Source organism: Salvelinus namaycush, chromosome 3 (assembly GCF_016432855.1).
Source record: "Salvelinus namaycush isolate Seneca chromosome 3, SaNama_1.0, whole genome shotgun sequence".
Taxonomy (NCBI): Eukaryota; Metazoa; Chordata; class Actinopteri; order Salmoniformes; family Salmonidae; genus Salvelinus; species Salvelinus namaycush.
Window position 1 is genome coordinate 62,076,840 of NC_052309.1, and position 19,594 is coordinate 62,096,433.

Sequence of the window (19,594 nt, forward strand, 5' to 3'; positions counted from 1 at the left end):
GTACAATCGCTACTGCACTCCAAAAAATGCTGGGTTAAAAGCAACCCATAGCTGGCTAAATAGTGGACAGAACACGTGTTAGGTTATTTTTGACCCAGTCAGTTGTGTCACTTAGTTGGGTTATTGAGCTATGATCCAGCATGTCAGATCAGAATACAGAATACTGGAGGCATTGCTTCAGTTCTTTTTGGCCACATGTGAAAGTAAATGTTGTTCCGGTTAATCTGTTCTGTTGTATTGTCAACACATGTTAAAGTTGAGCACGGACACTTTTGTTTAGCTTAATGAAGCTTTTTCTACTTTTTTTTGTAACCAAGGGAACAACTCTGTACACTAACCATACCCTTATTTTTTTGTATGTCTTAACACGTTCCAAGCAATAAGATTGAACCCGGTGGCACTGCAGAAACTTTTATGCACTCAACCAAGCAGTTGAAAGTTTAAATCCCCCAAATATTTATGTATACTCTATGTCTAGTACTGCTAGTTTTAGGTTAATGCAACATTGGTGGTGATAATTGGGCAATTATTTACTTGATTCTGGGCAGCTTTTAGTAAAGTGCAGGAACGTTTTATTGCCAATAAGTCTGTAGCCGTATCTCTTTTATGCTCACAGACCTGGTGGTGTAGCAGGACATTTCAGATGGCTACCAACAAAGAAGTTGTGAGTTAAAATCACAACTGAGGTTTAGTCCCAAGTAATCCAGGGGACCATGACACAATGTTCTAAAAAGGTTGTTGGGGATGTCCTGGGAACTAGACTAAACTTGCAGGGGACCATGACTGTTTAAACTGAATGCATGTCAATTATGCCGTTTAAAGTAAAATATTCTCAATGACACTCGACACCTGTGTTTTCACATGCTCAAATGTTGTCACGTGTAGTTTCATGGTATCACATGTTGAAATATGCCACATATAACACCCCATTCATTTCCCCATAGGCTTTGGCCAATGAGCCGTGGTGAAGTTAGTGCCTACAAAAAGACGCCACTACTATTGCTCTCTACAGGATCCTACAAGACCCTATTTAGTAGTTAGCCTCTTTCCACAGTTTGTCCTATGCGAATGCCTCAACAGTCAGCCTCATCTTAGTGAGATATAGCGCTTCCTTTCACCCAACCCCTTTCTAACACTCCTCCATTTGGCTAATTCTTTGGCTCCAATGAAAAATAGAAATATGAAACCCTCCTTTTTTCCTGCGTGAGAGCCGGCTGTGCCCTTCTTCTCACCCAGAGGTGAGAGAAACACAACCGCGCCTCAGGAGAACGGACCGACTCCTAGCCTTCAGTACAACAGCTGCATGGTGGGTGTGTGTGCGTGTGCATTTGGAAGAGGGGTTCTGGGGATCAAGGGAGAATGCACTTGCGTCTCAAGAAACTCGAGCCCCTTAAGTTAAACCCCCTCGATCTCAATTTACTATAACATGTGTATGTTTGTACGCGGTTGTTTGTAGTGTCAGTGTGTGAGTGAGAGTGTGGGTTTGTGTCTATGAATGTGTGGCTTTGCTAATATGTCTGTGACGTGTGTGAACTTAGATTTGATCTTTGTGCTTGGTATAGGTTAGGTGTGCACATGGGGGGGGGGGGGGGGTTATGAGTTTGTGTGTGCATGCATGCTCCCATGGGGTGGGGATGAGTTTCTGTGTGTGTTAATGTACATATATGTACGTCTGTGTGCTGTTGGTGAGATAATATTTTGCGACATTGTGTGTCTGGACTCATATACAGTTGAAGTCGGAAGTTTACATACACCTTAGCCAAATACATTTCAACTCAGTTTTTCACAATTCCTGACATTTTATCCTAGTAAAAATTCCCTGTCTTAGGACAGTTAGGATCATCACTTTATTTTAAGAATGTGAAATGTCAATATAATAGTAGAGAGAATGATTTATTTCCGCTTTTATTTATTTCATCACATTCCCAGTGGGTCAGAAGTTTACATACACTCAATTAGTATTTGGTAGCATTGCCTTTAAATTGTTTAACTTGGGTCAAACGTTTCGGGAAACCTTCCACAAGCTTCCCACAATAAGTTTGGTGAATTTTGGCCCATTCCTCCTGACAGAGCTGATGTAACTGAGTCAGGTTTGTAGACCTCCTTGCTCGCACATGCTTTTTCAATTATGCCCACAAATTTTCTATAGGCTTGAGGTCAGGGCTTTGTGATGGCCACTCCAGTTCCTTGACTTTGTTGTCCTTAAGCCAATTAGCCAGAACTTTGGAAGTATGCTTGGGGTCATTGTCCATTTGCGACCAAGCTTTAACTTTCTGACTGATGTTTTGAGATGTTGCTTCAATATATCCACATAATTTTCCTACCTCATGATGCCATTTATTTTGTGAAGGGCGCATGCAGCAAAGCACCCCCACAACATGATGCTGCCATCCCCGTGCTTCACAGTTGGATTGGTGTTCTTCGGCTTGCAAGCCTCCCCCTTTTTCCTCCAAACATAACGAGGGTCATTATGGCCAAACAGTTCTATTTTTGTTTCATCAGACCAGAGGATATTTCTCCAAAAAGTACGATCTTTGTCCCCATGTGCAGTTGCAAACCGTAGTCTGCCTTTTTATGCCGGTTTTGGAGCAGTGGCTTCATCCTTGCTGAGCGGCCTTTCAGGTTATGCCGATATAGGACTCGTTTTACTGTGGATATAGATACTTTTGTACCTGTTTCCTCCAGCATCTTCACAAGGTCCTTTACTGTTGTTCTGGGAATGTTTAGCACTTTTCGCACCAAAGTACGTTCATCTCTAGGAGACATAACGCGTCTCCTTCCTGAGCGGTATGATGGCTGCGTGGTCCCATGGTGTTTATACTTTCGTACTATTGTTTGTACATATGAACGTGGTACCTTCAGGCGTTTGGAAATTGCTCCCAAGGATGAACCAGACTTGTGGAAGTCTACCATTTTTTTTCTGAGGCCTTGGCTGATTTCTTTTGATTTTCCCATGATGTCAAGCAAAGAGGCACTGAGTTTGAAGGTAGGCCTTGAAATACATTCACAGGTACACCTCCAATTGACTCAAATGATGTCAACTAGCCTTCTCAGAAGCTTCTAAAGCCATGACATAATTTTCTGGAATTTTCCAAGCTGTTTAAAGGCACAGTCAACTTAGTGTATGTACACTTCTGACCCACTGGAATTGTGATATAGTGAATATAAGTGAAATAATCTGTCTGTAAACAATTGTTGGATAAATGACTTGTGTCATGCACAAAGTAGATGTCCTTACCGACTTGCCAAAACTATAGTTTGTTGACAAGAAATATGTGAAGTGGTTGAAAAACAAGTTTTAATGACCCCAACCTAAGTGTATGTAACCTTCCGATTTCAACTGTACATTGTAGAGCTCTTACTCACAGTTGATTTTACATTTAAATACTCACTATGTAAGTGAATCAGAATGATTTAAACACAACAAATTGGGGACTGTGCTTGTTTTTAGCATACTGTACAGCAGCAACATTTTATTGGAGGATTTTGATTCAGAATGATAGCCAACTTGTAAATGAATAGCTGAAAGTGTGTCGAGAACAGGTCAACTGGGTGGCTACAACACAATGCTGTAGCTCCAATGGTAATGATGTCTTTAGTTATGGCTGCTATCTTGTGTATCCAATCTAATATTTGCTATTCACGGTCCATCAGAACAAATGCTATTGATTCAGCAAGTCATTGATTTCATTATAAAAAGTGGAGTCAGACTCTCATCATGCTAACAATACCAAAACACAAAGAGCAGTGGTCCGAGTGGCACGGCCATAATAACAACATCCAGATGGATTGTGGGGGATCATCTTTGGACATAACGCCAAAGTCCACTATCTTATCTCACAGCATGGTGCTGAAAATAATCACAGTACAACTGAACAATCAGACCTGGGTTCAAATACTTTCAAAAACCTTTTCAAATACTTTATCTGTACTTGACTAAATTTGACTGTTGCAATGGAACCAATAGAGCGGTCCGAGTGCAAACCTTGCCCATTTGGTTGTCCAGGTAGGCTGATAGGCTGATACAAATATTTCAAATAGTATCCGCACCCAGGTCTGGATACCAAAGTACCCACAATTCAATGACTGAGCAGCCACAACCATAGGCATTGTGTAGTAGTAGGGACTCTCCTGGCTGGCACACAAAGGCATCGCTATGATAATGTAATCTTGTCTAATCAACTAATCACATCGTCTCATAATACCATTTGGGACAATGGGACAATCAATAATCTACATGCAAATTCCAAACATGTCAATAACGAAACCACGTCACGACACATTTACATGAAACACAAACAGAATAATATAATATTACTAAATAAATAGAAATGTGTAAGTCGCTTAAGCTATCCATTAGCATTTAAATCAACATCTGAAGTCTTTAAGTCGTACATATTTCATTATGACACACAAACAACACATTAAATATGTCCCTAATGGCACCCTGTTCCCTATACAGTGCACTACTTTTGACCAGAGCCCTATTGAGTTGTTATTTGTCTCTGTTTAATTAACAGGGGCTATAGCCACTAAAACAGTTCACTGACTCCATGAATATGCATTAACATAGAGATATGAGCACATGAGTATCATGCAAATGCACTAATCATACTCAACGACTCAACGTAATCACATACAGAATGATAATGAGGGAAGGTTATGGTCCCGAGAGGCGACTTAGTTAAAAAATTTAATTAATAAATACAATTTGCCAGTGTCAGCAATTTGCACCATACTTTAATGTCCTCTTCGTCATTATTGAAAGGTTTGGTCGTTTGGTTCATATTCTTTATACAGAAGCCATTCCCATTATACAACTAACACCACAAATTGCACCTGCACATGCTATTTTCCAACAAGTAACTACCTACATACTTAAACAAGAGCTTACCCTCACAACTTTGCGTAGAATTTTTGTAATTTTACCCCGAAAGTAGTTGTTAGTAAGTGTACTGCAAAACTGCCTAAAATGTAATTATAGATATTCTCTACTGTGGTGACCAATTTATGAAACCTCTTCCATGTCATTACTAGGGTTGGGGTCAATACCATTTCATTTCAGTCAATACAGGAAGTAAACTGAAATCCCAATGTTTGCTTCCTGATTTGGCTGAATTAAAATGGACTTGACCCCAATCCTGGTTGTTGACCAAAGCACGCAGCCTTACCTGAGTTAAGGTGAGGAGTAGTAGGGAGGAGATGGAGAAATGGGCCAGAGAGGTAGGGTGGAGGTCTGATAAAGAGAGGAGGGTCCACTCCTTTCTTTTTTATACCCCTCCCCTCCGCCTATTTTAGGAGGGAAAGATGGAAACCCTATCGCTTCCTTTAACCACACTTAACTAATCAAGCCCCTGCTATTAATAATCACCTGCTCAGTCTCCAGCACCCATTCCACCTGACACCTTTTTCTTTGCTCTAGCTCTTTCTTGCCTTCCCTCCATCCATCTGATTTTCTTACCTAATTCTCTCCTGCTCAGGGGGCTCTGTCCTTAAATCCTCCTTTGAGATCACTCTTTCTCACAAACTCTCTCTTTCTGTGTTATCTCTCTCTCTCTTTCCTCCTCTCTCTCTGTCACTCTCTTCATCTCCTAAGCCCTCTGTCCTCCAACGTCCCCTGTCTCTCACACTTAACCATTCTCAAAGCAGAGATAGGTAATAGTTCTGTTACATGTATTTGCAATACGTATTTGAACTACTTCTGAGTATTTTGTACGTTGTATTACACTGGGCTGAACTACAGTCCAATGTACTTTGTAACAATATATTTTCGAAAGCTGTAATTTTCAAATGACAAAATACTTTTCTATACCATTTCCTTATAGAAGTGAAACATTTTGTGGCCCTCTTTCACCCTACATTGTTATCAAAAGTCTGACGGCACTATGGAGTGATAAGACTATCTGCTAAATTAACTTAATGTAAATGTACAGTGTATGTAAAAATGAACATTTGCAAGGCATGCTGAGTATTATTCTAATGAGCACCACCCCGAAACAAGGCCAATTACAATAACCAGTGTGCTTTGCAGTTGTTAATTTTCATATATACATTTTGGTAATTTAGCAGACACTCTTATCCAGAGTGACAGTGCATTCAAGTAAGGTAGATAAACAAAAAAATATCAGTCATAGCAAGAAAGAAGTTTCTGTAACCGTTACTGAGAATGTTGTTTCTGTTCGGCCGGTTAGTTGCAAATGTGTTTTTGTACTTTACAATACAAAAAACATGTATTTAAATTAAATACAATACTTTGCAAAGGTATCTTATATTTTATTTTGATACATTGGTCTTTAGGGTATTTTGTAGTTGTATTTTCTAATTGTAATTTCTAATTTATGCCCATCCCTATCTCAAAGTCTCTCTCATCTACCATTCTTTCTCATGGGGGATTCAAACCATCAGCCAACTTCCTGAATCCATCCCTTTATATCCACCTTCATTGTCCTATTCCTTTCTTTGTCTGTCCCTAATGAATCTATATTTAGCAGACACAAGGCAAAGCCAAACTGAAGGTAAATCCTGAACAATCATTACTTATTTTTTACATCCATGATCATAACTGTAACTGAAATCTGATATCCGTGGGCTACCTTATGCTCTATGCTCATATGAGTTTGTCCTAAAATGGCACCCTATTTCCTGTATACAGATGTAGCATCTTAATTTGACCAGTATTGTTGCAGCAAAATAATTCTGCAGCAACAGGAATTGAACGTTGCTTGATCCGTGGTTAGGCTATAGCTGGTAAAAATTAGACTACATGAAAAGTGCAATACTGTTAACATAGCGTGTTTAAATGTGAATTCTCAGCAACAAAAGAGTGATCAAATTAAGATCTTATATATGTACAGTGTAGGTGTGGTCAAAAGTGGTGCACTATATAGGGAACAGAGTGTCATTTGGGACACAATCCGAACAGGGTCTCGGCCTCAATTAACCATAAAACATAGAGGCTTGGGTCACTCTGGCGTAAGCAGCACCCTGTCAGGAATCTCCAAAGCCTGTCATATATAGATATGTATTACTGATTATGGCTGTACCAGTGGACTGCACACATCAGCTGTTTCCATGTCTGAGATATTATTGAAGTGTGTGTGGGATTGTGTGTGTGTGTGTGTGTACAGTGTGTGTGGGTGCGCAAGCATGTGTGTGTGTGTAGTCGTTGAGTTGTGGGGGGTGGGTTTTGAAGGCTAGAGATAGGGACTGCGATGTGGGTTGCGGTGCTACTGTATTGTACATAAAGAGAGCAATAAACAGGTTTACTATTGGAGAGGATGGGGGAGGTAATGGTGGTGGTTGTGGTGGTGGTGTGGGTCACTGAGCTCCCATGTATAAATGTACTGGGACACGGTGTGATGAGGAGGGATTTGCTGCTCTGTAGAGGACCTCAGTGACTGTTGCTATTAAACCTTCTTACCTTACCTCATTGGGACCGTTTATGGAGCAGATGCTGTACTTTAAAAAAATAACCTGATAAAGTTTTGTTTCTGGAATGACATGCATTTCTCAAATGAGGTTAATCACGCAGTTTGATTCGACGTTGAGTCATCGTGACATATTTCCAATCAATGACTTTGATATGGAACACCTCCCCATCTGTACTTCTCTGCAATTTACCACTATAATTTACCACTCTATAATTGATCCCTCTGTTTCTCCTGTCCCTTATTCCCTCTGGTACCACTCATGGGAATGTTATTCCCCCGTCCAATTCTAATGCGCTCAAGCACTTTAATCTTTTTAACTCTTTCTCTCCTCTCTTTCCCTTCAACATAGCATCCATTCCGCCTTCCGTTCACTGCATGAAGAGGTGTATACCGTACCCTCCTTTTAAGGAGCCCCTTTCTTCATTTCTTTCACTAAACTTGTGTGCTCTCCAACCTTCCTTAGACTAAATGTATCATCCTCCTCTCTCTGCCTTTCAGGGCCATGCAGCCAAGAGCCACCAAGAGGCTTGACTTAACCCCACAGTGTGCTTGTTTGTTGTCTGGGGCTCTCTCAGGGAGGGATGACAGTGGTGCTCAGTGGTGGAGCCAGGGTGGTGGCAGAAACGTACTGGCCATAGGGCAGCTCGGGAAAATAACAGATAGGCTGGTCCATCTTTAGCTCATTGGGTCGGTGATACATTTATTGAAGGGTCTGCAAAGAAAAAATGGGTTGGTGTGGGGACCTCAAGGAAATGCCCGGCCGGTTTCTGGTCACGGACTTTCCCTGGGTGGAGAGGTGGTGCAAGGGGGAAGCGGGAAGCAGAAAGGCGGGCCGAAGGGTGGTGAGATACATAAACAGGTTGTATGGAAATCTGTGTTGACCGGGGGTTTTTTCACCCCAAGGTGTCAGGGCCTGGAGGGTGGAGGCTGAAATGACATCTGTTCTCTTCCAAATCTCAACCTCTACCCCAATGCCCTAGCTGTCATTAACAGGCATGGCACCTGACACCATCAAAAACCTTCTAAAAAATGTGATACATGTCGTGGTTTTGTAAGGGAATTGATGGAAGGTGATGGAATTATCTGCTTCTTTGATTCAAAATGACTTTTTATTTACATTTCTGTTCATTTGAAAGGTTTTTGTTGAGGTTGACTTGGATGCATCAATAAAATGTGTTCTGACTAGCATGTTAATGGGGAAATCAAAAGTTCCTTGTTGGTTTGTTTAAAGGTTGCGTGTTTTTGTTGTTTATCCCCAACAAAGCACACAATGCACATCGACGGGCTGTTGTGGGACAGGTCAAGAGCTGGTATTTCAGTTTTTTATGTTTAATAAATGTGCACACATTTGAAAAAAACTGTTTTTAGCTTTTTCATTATGGGCTACCGCGTGTAGATTGATGAGGGAAAAAAATGATTTAATAGATTTTAGAATATGGCTTGTGTTATTATTTTCTATTTTTCTCTACTATTTCTATTTTTTTTCTCTGTATTGTTGGGAAGGGCCCGTAAGTAAGCATTTCACTGTTAGTCTACACCTGTTGTTTACGAAGCATGTGACAAATAACATTTGATTTGATTTCAAACTGTAATGAGTTCAGTTGTAAGTCATTTCCAGTAAAGGTCTTTGAGTGTTTGACTTCAATTTGTCTCCGACTGTTTGTTGAACACACTGATATGTTCACACTAGGCCTACTCTGAAACAAAGTTATAATATGAAACAAAATGTCAAATATGGTTATAAAACTTTTTCCAAACCACATATTTAGTTTTTACATTTCTGGTGGACGTCTGTCGTTCCAAGGCCTTCTCTTTATAACACACTTCCTAGCGAGAGCCACTTCCTGTGGCTGAAGAAAGCACAAATACGTTTACATATTTCCCTGTTTCACTGCCTGGAATAACAAAGACAGAGTTATTCTGAGGAAGACAAAGTGAGAGGATAAAACTGAATACATTTTAGAGGAAGCCAAATTCCAGGGAGACAAAGAGAAGGGATGGGGGACGGAGGGAAGCTTTGAAAAAGTCCTAAAAAAAGCTCAGCTAAAACAGACAAAATCTCATTCCCTTTGAAACTGACAGCTTTTGAAGAAGCAGAAGTCAGGGCTGTGCGGCTGGTCCAGGGTGAGATGAGAGGTAGTGGGATCTCCAAATGTCATCTTTGCAGAACAATGTGGGTCTGGATGAAAAGTTGGATGATATGAAGGCTTGAAACAACCACAGTTTAAATAAACGCGTTAGCATTTATTTTTTATTTTTTTATGTACATTTTGGAGTACTAGCCTTTTCTTGTCACCTGGTTTATTGACTGTATCATCAGTATCCAGTGAAATACTGGTGAAGTCTGTTTCAGCAAACCACTGAAAGCAATGCATTGTTTACTTGTTTAGCTGTGCTGTGCTGAGCCTTGCCACCTGGCAGTAGGTGTGTGGGTATGTAGGGGCATTACTGTTACCGGCTGTCTGGCCTGCTGTGGGACATCACATGACAGACCCATTACAGAGAATCGTCGTCCTCCCTTCAACTATTACATTTCTCGGTTTCAGCATTTTCTCCAATGGAGAGGCAGGGCAAAAAATGACACTGACAGGGATGAAGGGAACAAGGGATGAAGGGAATGAGGGATGAGAGAGAGAGAGAGAGAGAGATGGAGAGAGAGATGGAGAGATGGAGAAGGACATCCATGGGCCCTGACAGAGGGAATGAGAGCTGGACGCCCATGGGACAGAAATTAATGAGTTATTAAATAAAGGAGCTACTGGGTCGTCCATCTGCAGGGATCCTCCCTTAGCCTTAACAAATGGGAGTCTGCATTTGAAACATTAAGATGGATGGGCTTCTTCTCTCACTCCGCATGATCAGCCGTTCCGTTGCAATGATGTAACGCTATTTCGCGCCGCGAGCATCTTCTGATGCAAGAAAAGACAGAATGCTACAGGGCTGAGGAATATCCGGAGACACACAAAGACAGTAAGAATGATGGGCCAGTCAGGAGGCTAGGAGAGAAATAGTGGGCAGAAGATACAGAGGAAAGAGAGTGTCAGAATGATGGGCCAGTCATGAGGCTAGGAGAGAAATAGTGGGCAGAAGATACAGAGGAAAGAGACAGGAAGAATGATGGGCCAGTCAGGAGGCTCGGAGAGAAGTGTGCAGAAGATACAGAGGAAAGAGACAGTAAGAATGATGGGCCAGTCAGGAGGCTAGGAGAGAAGTAGTGTGCAGAAGATACAGAGGAAAGAGACAGTAAGAATGATGGGCCAGTCAGGAGGCTAGGAGAGAAGTAGTGTGCAGAAGATACAGAGGAAAGAGACAGTAAGAATGATGGGCCAGTCAGGAGGCTAGGATAGAAGTAGTGTGCAGAAGATACAGAGGAAAGAGACAGGAAGAAAGAGAAAGGAGAGGCAAGGAGTGAAAGAGGTCAAATAGAGTTTTGGTCGGATGTGATGAAGGAAGGTTGCTCAATCTATAAGGGAAAAAAATAAGATGGAGTAAGTGTCTTGTCGTCAACCTCAATCAATCATCAACGATGGACAGTGTAAAGGAGGTGATTCGGTGAACTGCGCTCGCATGATTAGTAGCCTAACCTTTTCTTAGACCTGAAGACTTGTGTTAGCTCCTCAAGTTAATGCCTAGGCTTTAGCTTAGCAGGCTTAGCAGGCCCCGTTGGTCACACCAGTATGGACAACCAATGTGAATCGCGCCAACAAATCTGAACTAAATCATTTCAAAAAGTCTTGAAAGCCCCTTGAGATGACGGTGGCCACAATAGAAAAGCTGAACCTCAACAGAGACGATGGGGTGGGTTATTCACACGGAGTATACGTCCCAAATGGTACCCTAGTCCTATATGCAATGTACTCCTTTTGACCAGGGTCCTAAGTGCTCTGGTCAAAAGTAGTGCACTACATAGGGAATAAGGTGCCATTTTGGACGCAGAGTGTATCAGAGCTGGTCTGTACTGGATTTGGCACAGGGAGGTGTGTATAATCCCTTCAGCAGGTGCCTTGGGACCAGAGAGACAGGCTTTGGGAGAATATGAGGTTGTGAAGGGGAGATATGAGGAAAGAGGGAGAACACAGGGAAAGCGATATGAGGAGAGGGAAGAGAGGCAGAGTAGAAGGGTGTGCGGATTTGAAGAGGTAGGTATAAGCGAAAGGAAGGTGAGGAAATATGAGTTTGAGGAGGGAGAGCGAGCGAGCAAGCGAGAGGGAGGTGGGGGAGATGGAGTAGAGGGGTGAGAAGATTCCTCAGGAGCATCTGTCGACTTACAACTCAAGAGATAGGTGTTGAGTTGCACCCGGCGATGCTACAAATGTTTTATGGGAGACAGACACTGTATCCCTGGCGATGTCGTCATAACTAATGTTGGATGCTGGCCAGTTTGCATTTTTGTCATACATTTTCTAGCTCTCCTTGGGTTCTAATATCAGTGTGTTCCTGTTTGTTTTAGGAAGGATGTCAGCGAGTCAGTGATACCTTCTCTTCCTCTGTAGGCCAACTGACAACACGACATTTATAACCGTGTCACTTGAGAATCACACCACCAAGCAAGCACAAAAATGCAAGCATGCATGTTGATACACACGCACGCGCGCACACACACGCACAGGCACACACACGCACACCAAGATCGGTTTGACCTTGAAGTCCTAGGCTACACGTGTCAGATGTGTGGGTGTAGTATGTAGTGTGAATGAACTGCGATAAGACTGTAAATAGTAGCTCTAATATATACAGAGAGCACAACACCAGCTCAAGGCCTGAGGCAGCGAGAGCGCTAAAGTTAATTTGACATTAGATGCAGTCAGGCTTAAACTGCGCCCCCAAATGGACACATCACAGCATTATAATAACTACTACAATGATCATTATTCCCCTAAATGTATACTGAACAAAAATGTAAACGCAACATGCAACAATTTAAACAAATTTACTGTTACTGTTCATATAAGGAAATCAGTTCATTAGGTCCTAATCTATGGATTTCACTTCACTGGGCAGGGTGGGAGGGCATAGGCCGACGCACTTAGGAGCCAGGCCCACCCACTGGGGAGCCAGGACTTTCAATCAGAATGAGTTTTTCCCCACAAAAGGGCTTTATTGCAGACAGAAATACTCAGTTTCATCAGCTGTCCAGGTGGCTGGTCTCAGACGATCCCGCAGGTGAAGAAGCCGGATGCCGAGATCTGGCGTGGTTACACGTAGTCTGCGATTATGAGGCCGGTTGGATGTACTGACAAATCTATCCGACGATGCCACTTCAGCAGCCACAACTGGCCCGTCCAACGCCGTCACAACCGGTCCATCCGACGCCACTGCTACTGGTCCGTCTACACTCCTACCCTAACTTAAGCCAAGTTAATGCCCCCCCCCCCCCCACCCCCGTGCACATCGATCCACTATACTCTAATATCCCTCAGCAGTGCCAGTCATTAGAGTGTGTCCAAAATGGCACTATATATTTTTTATTTTTTATTTAACTAGGCAAGTCAGTCAAGAACAAATTCTTATTTTCAATGACGGCCTCTAGGAACAGTGGGTTAACTGCCTCGTTCAGGGCAGAACGACAGATTTTTAGCTTGTCAGCTCAGGATTTGATCTTGCAACCTTTCAGTTACAAGTCCAAAGCTCTAACCACTAGGCAACCTGCCGCCCCATATATGGAATCGGGTGCCATTTGGGATGCACCCATCATATTTATCATGGTCGATGCAATAGCACCATAGTGTAATTACCTAAAGAAGCATTCATCGTTTTGGGCTATTTATTTAGTAACATACACTGTATGTAAAGTATAGGTGGTGTTAGGTTTGAAAGTGTGTTGCAGATTTTGAAGTGGGGGAATCATGAGTGCTTTTTCAGATGTGTTCAATATAGGAAATGAGCTTTAGCCCAGTAACTGTTGTCATCTCTCTCAGATGAAATTACATTCACAAAATATCACATTTCAGTTTCGGAGAAACTAACCAAAATGTTGGTTCATTTTTATTCACACTTATCTGGGGAATTCTAGTCGACACAATCCCAATTTATTGGGCGAGACACACACACATGTACACATACACACACACACGCACACACACGCATGCATGCACGCACACACACCACACGCACGCACGCACGCATGCACACACAAGCCATTGTCTTCTAATTGGGGTATCGGGTGATATTTCTTCGAGTCTTTGAACAACTCTCTTTCTGAATCATTCATGATTTGTATGAACAAACGGAAACAATGAATCTTTTACCAAAAATATAGAATAACCAACCCGTGCTGTTACATCTGAGAAAAGTCATAGAGGGATCACTGGTTAAAAAAAGATAAAAGAAGAATTTTGAAACAGAATAAAAGTAAATATTCCCAGCTTCAGTTTAATCTTTAAAGATAGAATAGTAGCTGACTGCACACCAGGGACCTCATTTCTCAGTCATGCATAGGCCCAAATCTGTGCGTAAACCATGGGTGAGATCATTTCCACTCAAAGTGTGAGATTTATCTATATAAATGTTTGCTTGAGAAGGTGCGTACATTTACACACAGCCATGACCATGTGTACACACAGTGCCAAGTGGTGGAATAAGGGTACTGCTTGTCAAGCGTAGTCTGGTGACTGGGGGAAAAATACAGTGCTTACAGAAAGTCTACACAGCTTCTGTCTGTATCGTCCGAACCGTTTGGGCTACCCGCTAATACCTTTTGGACTACGTTTGGGCTACCCACTAATACCGTTTGGACTACGTTTGGGCTACCCACTAATATCGTTTGGACTACCTCCTCTGTGCAATGGGTAGACTCTCACGAACACCCACAGGCCTCACAAAACTCGTCTGAAGGTCTGGCTACCAGTTGAAAAGATGTCTGGAAGTATAGCATATATGGAGACTGTTTAATGCCAAAAATATGGAGTTAAATACAAATACATTTTTCCTGAGACACTTCAAAGCAAACTGCCTTTTGATATTTTTGGGAGACTATCTGTGGTTCCATGTAGTGAATATGTTATTCAATAAGTTTGTATGGGCTAATAGCAGGCCAAAAACACTTTTTTCATCAAATCATTTTAATGAGCAATTTTGACAAAAACAGTGCCTTCAGAAAGTATTCACACCCCTTCACCTTTTCCACATTTTGTTGTGTTACAAACGGGGATTAAAATGGATTTAACCTTTTCACGTGTACCAACAAATGGGTGTGATCATTCTACAGTGGTCCTGGAGCGTACGCTCAAACCAGTGTGATTAGAACGCTTATTTAGAACATCTAGTTTTGATTGACACAACAGCCAGCATTTGAGCTAGCCACAGTTTTTTCACAGAAAGATTTTGCACAAACACAGTCCTTACAAAGTTATGTCCTGAATGTGACCACTTTATTTTTGGATGCAATGTTCAGACATTCACAGAAGTAGCGACAGCATACACAATCATCCTAACCGGAAAATGTAGGCTACATTAGTCCTATCGCTAACTGAGGAAAGATTGACGTAACACAAGTGGTCGTATTTAGAGAACTCTCGGCTGACAGAAAACACAATATGAATTAGCTAATAGCAATTACTATTTATAATTAATCGCATCACTGGTGAGATCAACATTGATCAAAATGATTGAGTAAAACACTTTCTAGGAATCAAAAGTAATCCAATGATGGATAGTTTGTGCATGCCACCATGTTTGTTTTTTCACGTCAACCAAAGATAATACGAGGAGACAAGATGAGTTTGGTCTGTTTGCATTATGCATGTTGAAGGGGGTGTGTCATATACGATCATTCCCTTCCCTTCATTCAATTGCGTAAGTTTATTAGAAAGATGAGTGAACCATTCCTTCAACATCTTTGGTCTGACAGACGTTTACGTGACACCCAGAATGCATTGTATAATGTCAACAAACATAGCGCCACACATAGCTGGCAAATAGCTTAATATTAGCTCATTATAATCAGTACAACCTTCAAAAAAGTATTTTACACACATCATATGTGTCCATTACAATCTATGCAATAATCGGAAAGCATGATTTGTCAGCAGTACTTGAAAACATGTGAATAAAACTGTAAATACATTATGCTCTACACATACATACTGTACATACTGTATGCTCAGTAGAAACAACATAGTAAGCAACTCCAGTGTATATTTGGTGTTTTAGGTTATTGTTCAGCTGAAAGGTGAATTAATCCCCCAGTGTCTGGTGGAAAGCAGACAGAACCAGGTTTTCCCTGTGGATTTTGCCTCTGCTTAGCTCCATTCCATTTATTTTTATCCTGAAAAACTCCACAGTCCTTAACGATTAAAAGCATACCAATAACATGATGCAGCTACCAAAATACTTGAAATATGGAGAGTTGTACTCAGTAAAATGCTTTATTAAATTTCCCCCAAACATAACACTTTGTATTCAGTACTAAAAGTGAATTGCTTTGCCATGTTTTTTGCAGCATTACTTTAGTGCTTTGTTGCAAACAGGATGCATGTCTTGTAATATTTGTATTCTGTACAGGCTTCCTTCTTTTCACTCTGTCAATAAGGTTAGTATTGTGGAGTAACAACAATGTTGTTGATCCATCTTCAGTTTTCTTCTATCACAGCCATTAAACTTTGTAACTGTTTTAAAATCCCGATTGGCCTCATGGTGAAATCCCAGAGCGGTTTCCTTCCTCTCCTACAACTGAGTTAGGAAGGATGCCTGTATCTTTGTAGTGACTGGGTGTATTGATACACCATCCAAAGTGTAAGTAATAACATTTACATTTACATTTAAGTCATTTAGCAGACGCTCTTATCCAGAGCGACTTACAAGTACATACATTCATACTTTTTTGTACTGGCCCCCCGTGGGAATCGAACCCACAACCCTGGCGTTGCAAGCGCCATGCTCTACCAACTACCAATAGGTGCCCTTCTTTGCGAAGAATTGGAAAACCTCCCTAGTTTTTGTGGTTGAATCTGTGCTTGAAATATACGGCTCGACTGAGGGACCTTAGAGATAATTGTATGTGTGGGGTACAGAGATGAGATAGTCAAGAATTATGTTAAATACTATTACGGCACACATAGTAAGTCCGTGCAATCAAATGTTTACTCCTAAACTTATTTAGGCTTGTCATAACAAAGGGGTTGAATACTTATTGACTCAAAACATTTCAGCTTTTCGTTTCTAATTAATTAGTCAACATTTCAAAAAACATAATTCCACTTTGACAATATGGGCTATTGTCCGTAAAGAAAATCTATATTTAATACATTTTTAAATCCCGCTGTAACACAACAAAATTTGGAAAAGGTCAAGGGTGCTAATACTTTCTGAAGGCACTGTATGTTCTCCTAAAAGTTGTGCAAAGTTGGTAGAATCTTAATGAAAATGATTCACAGCTGTAATGGCTGCCAGAGGTGCTTCCACCAAGTTTTACCTCGGGGGGTGGAGACTTATTCAATTATGATACTGGTATTTAATTATTCAATTTTTTTTGTGGAACACTTTTTTTCACTTTGAAAATGTGGAGTAGGTTGTGTAGATTAGTAGGACAAAATCAAATGTAACCCTTTTTAGATTTAATTAAGGCAGCAAAATGAGAAAAACATTCAAGGGAGTGTAGAGAATTTGTGAAATTGTGAGAGTAATAATTAAATCATTTTTCTATTTCATTATATTTCCATTGTGAATTCATGCAACATTTCTTGACATCTATATCATATAATTAGACCACATCAGTTAAGATAATAATTCAAATAAAGTACAGTAATTTGTTAAATTAGAGGCATGTGTGAAAGTGAAACCATTGTTGAAATACATTAAAACACTGACATAATGCTACATCGAATGAGAGATGCTGATCTTGCTCTGTTCAAGGTTTTGGCACACAACACATTTCACAGAGAGCTTGTTTTTAAAGAAAGGTGAGACTTGTTTTTGCAGAAAGTACAGATTTGGCCATCAGATGTTGTTTCCCAAAACCAATCTTGTAGGATTTTAGCAAGGATTTAGACCTACTTTAAAAAGGCGAACACATACCATTCCGGTGCACATCCAAGTGCTATCCAGCGGTGGGTTTTGGCAATGGGCTCTTTTCTGCTGGAGTTTGCTAATCTGCATCTCACAGACCTCGATGAGCCAATGTTTTGGATGAATAATCAGCAAAACAAACAGTTATGTACACTTTCCATACACCATCGCACAACAGGTTGATGTAAGAGGGGTTTATTTGCCTTCAGTGGGTTCCCAAATACGAAAGGAGCAATAGATGTCACCCACAGTGCCATTAAAGCACTATCCCAAAATGAGTTCAACGATGGTTAATGCGATGTGATGCGCTAAAGACGCTGCTGAATGTGGTGGAAAGGTGACCAGGTGGAGCGCACGACTCATTCATGCAGAACAGCAATAGCACGACTCGTTCATTCTGCAGAACAGAAATATTGTCCTACACGCCTACAGGAGGGAGCTGTTGAGGATGGATGGCCTATTGGTGAGTGTTGCCTACTCATTTGAAGTATATTTGCCATAGCTAAAGCAACTTCAATAGTCCTAATGGTCCTCTCGTAGTACTTTTATTTTTTACTGGTCAAGCCACAACTGAGCGAGCCAAATTAAACCTTTTGGTTGTACCTAACCTCTGACACTAGCACCTCTATTTCTGTTTGTTTTTCATAGCTTTTTTTGGTTGTGCCATTGCATTTCATGGTACGGCATTGTATGTTCCCTAAACGCTTTAGTGGAGTGATTTTGACCATATACAGTGCATTCTGAAAGTATTCTGACTCTTTTTCTGCACTTTGTTACGTTACAGCCTTATCCTAAAATTGATTAAATTGTTCTTGTTTTTCTCATCAACCTACACACAATACCACATAACTGACAAAGAAAAAACAGTTTTTATTATTATTTATATAAAAAAATGAAATATCACATTTACATACGGTGGCTTGCGAAACTATTCACCCCCCTTGGCATTTTTCCTATTTTGTTGCCTTACAACCTGGAATTAAAACAAGAAATATGACCAAAAAAACAGAAAACTAGAGCGTGCATAACTATTCACCCACCCAAAGTCAATACTTTGTAGAGCCTCCTCTGCAATTACAGCTGCAATTCTCTTGGGGTATGTCTCTATAAACTTGGCAAATCTAGCCACTGGGATTTTTTCCCATTCTTCAAGACAAAACTGCTCCAGCTCCTTCAAGTTGGGTGGGTTCCGCTGGTGTACAGCAATCTTGAAGTCATACCACAGATTCTCAATTGGATTGAGGTCTGGGCTTTGACTAGGCCATTTCAAGACATTTAAATGTTTTCCCTTAAACCACTCGAGTGTTGCTTTAGCAGTATGCTTAGGGTCATTGTCCTGCTGGAAGGTGAAACTCCATCTCAGTCTCAAACCTCTGGAAGACTGAAACAGGTTTTCCTCAAGAATTTCCCTGTATTTAGCGCCATCCATCATTCCTTCAATTCTGACCAGTTTCCCAGTCCCTGCCAATGAAAAACATCCCCATGTTGTTGTTCTCGGGGTGATGAGAGGTGTTGGGTTTGCGCCAGACATAGTGTTTTCCTATAATGTCCAAAAAGCAACATTTTAGTCTCATCTGACCAGAGTACCTTCTTCCATATGTTTGGGGAGTTTCCCACATGCCTTTTGGCGAACACCAAACGTGTTTGCTTATTTTTTTCTGTAAAGCAATGGCTTTTTTCTGGCCACTCTTTCCTAAAGCCCAGCTCTGTGGAGTGGTCCTATGGACAGATACTCCAATCTCCGCTGTGGAGCTTTGCATCTCCTTCAGGGTTATCTTTGGTCTCTTTGTTGCCTCTCTGATTAATGCCCTCCTTGCCTGGTCTGTGAGTTTTGGTGGGCGGCCCTCTCTTGGCAGGTTTGTAGTGGTGCCATATTCTTTCCATTTTTAATAATGGATTTAATGGCGCTCCGTGGGATGTTCAAAGTTTCTGATATTTTTTTATAACCCAACCGGGATCTGTACTTCTCCACAACTTTGTCCCTGACCTGTTTGGAGAGCTCCTTGGGTTTCATGGTGCTGCTTGCTTGGTGGTGCCCCTTGCTTAGTGGTGTTACAGACTCTGGGGCCTTTCAGAGATCTGAGATCATGTGACAGATCATGTGACACTTTATTTACTTTATTTAACTAATTATGTGACTTCTGAAGGTAATTGGTTGC

At 41.2% G+C, this 19,594-nt stretch overlaps 1 protein-coding gene across 2 annotated transcripts in view; it reads right to left on the bottom strand.

Annotated features, from left to right (window-relative positions):
* LOC120044463 (parvalbumin-7-like) overlaps positions 1-19,594 on the bottom strand; it is a 45,046-nt gene that overhangs the window by 6,365 nt on the left and 19,087 nt on the right. The window contains exon 1 of one of the 2 annotated variants that reach the window (XM_038989114.1): positions 5,172-5,226. The exons of the other annotated variant lie outside the window; for it this stretch is intronic. The gene's annotated coding sequence lies outside the window, so the exon portion shown is untranslated. Of the gene's footprint in view, positions 1-5,171; positions 5,227-19,594 lie in introns of those variants that run through there. 2 annotated transcript variants of the gene reach the window in all.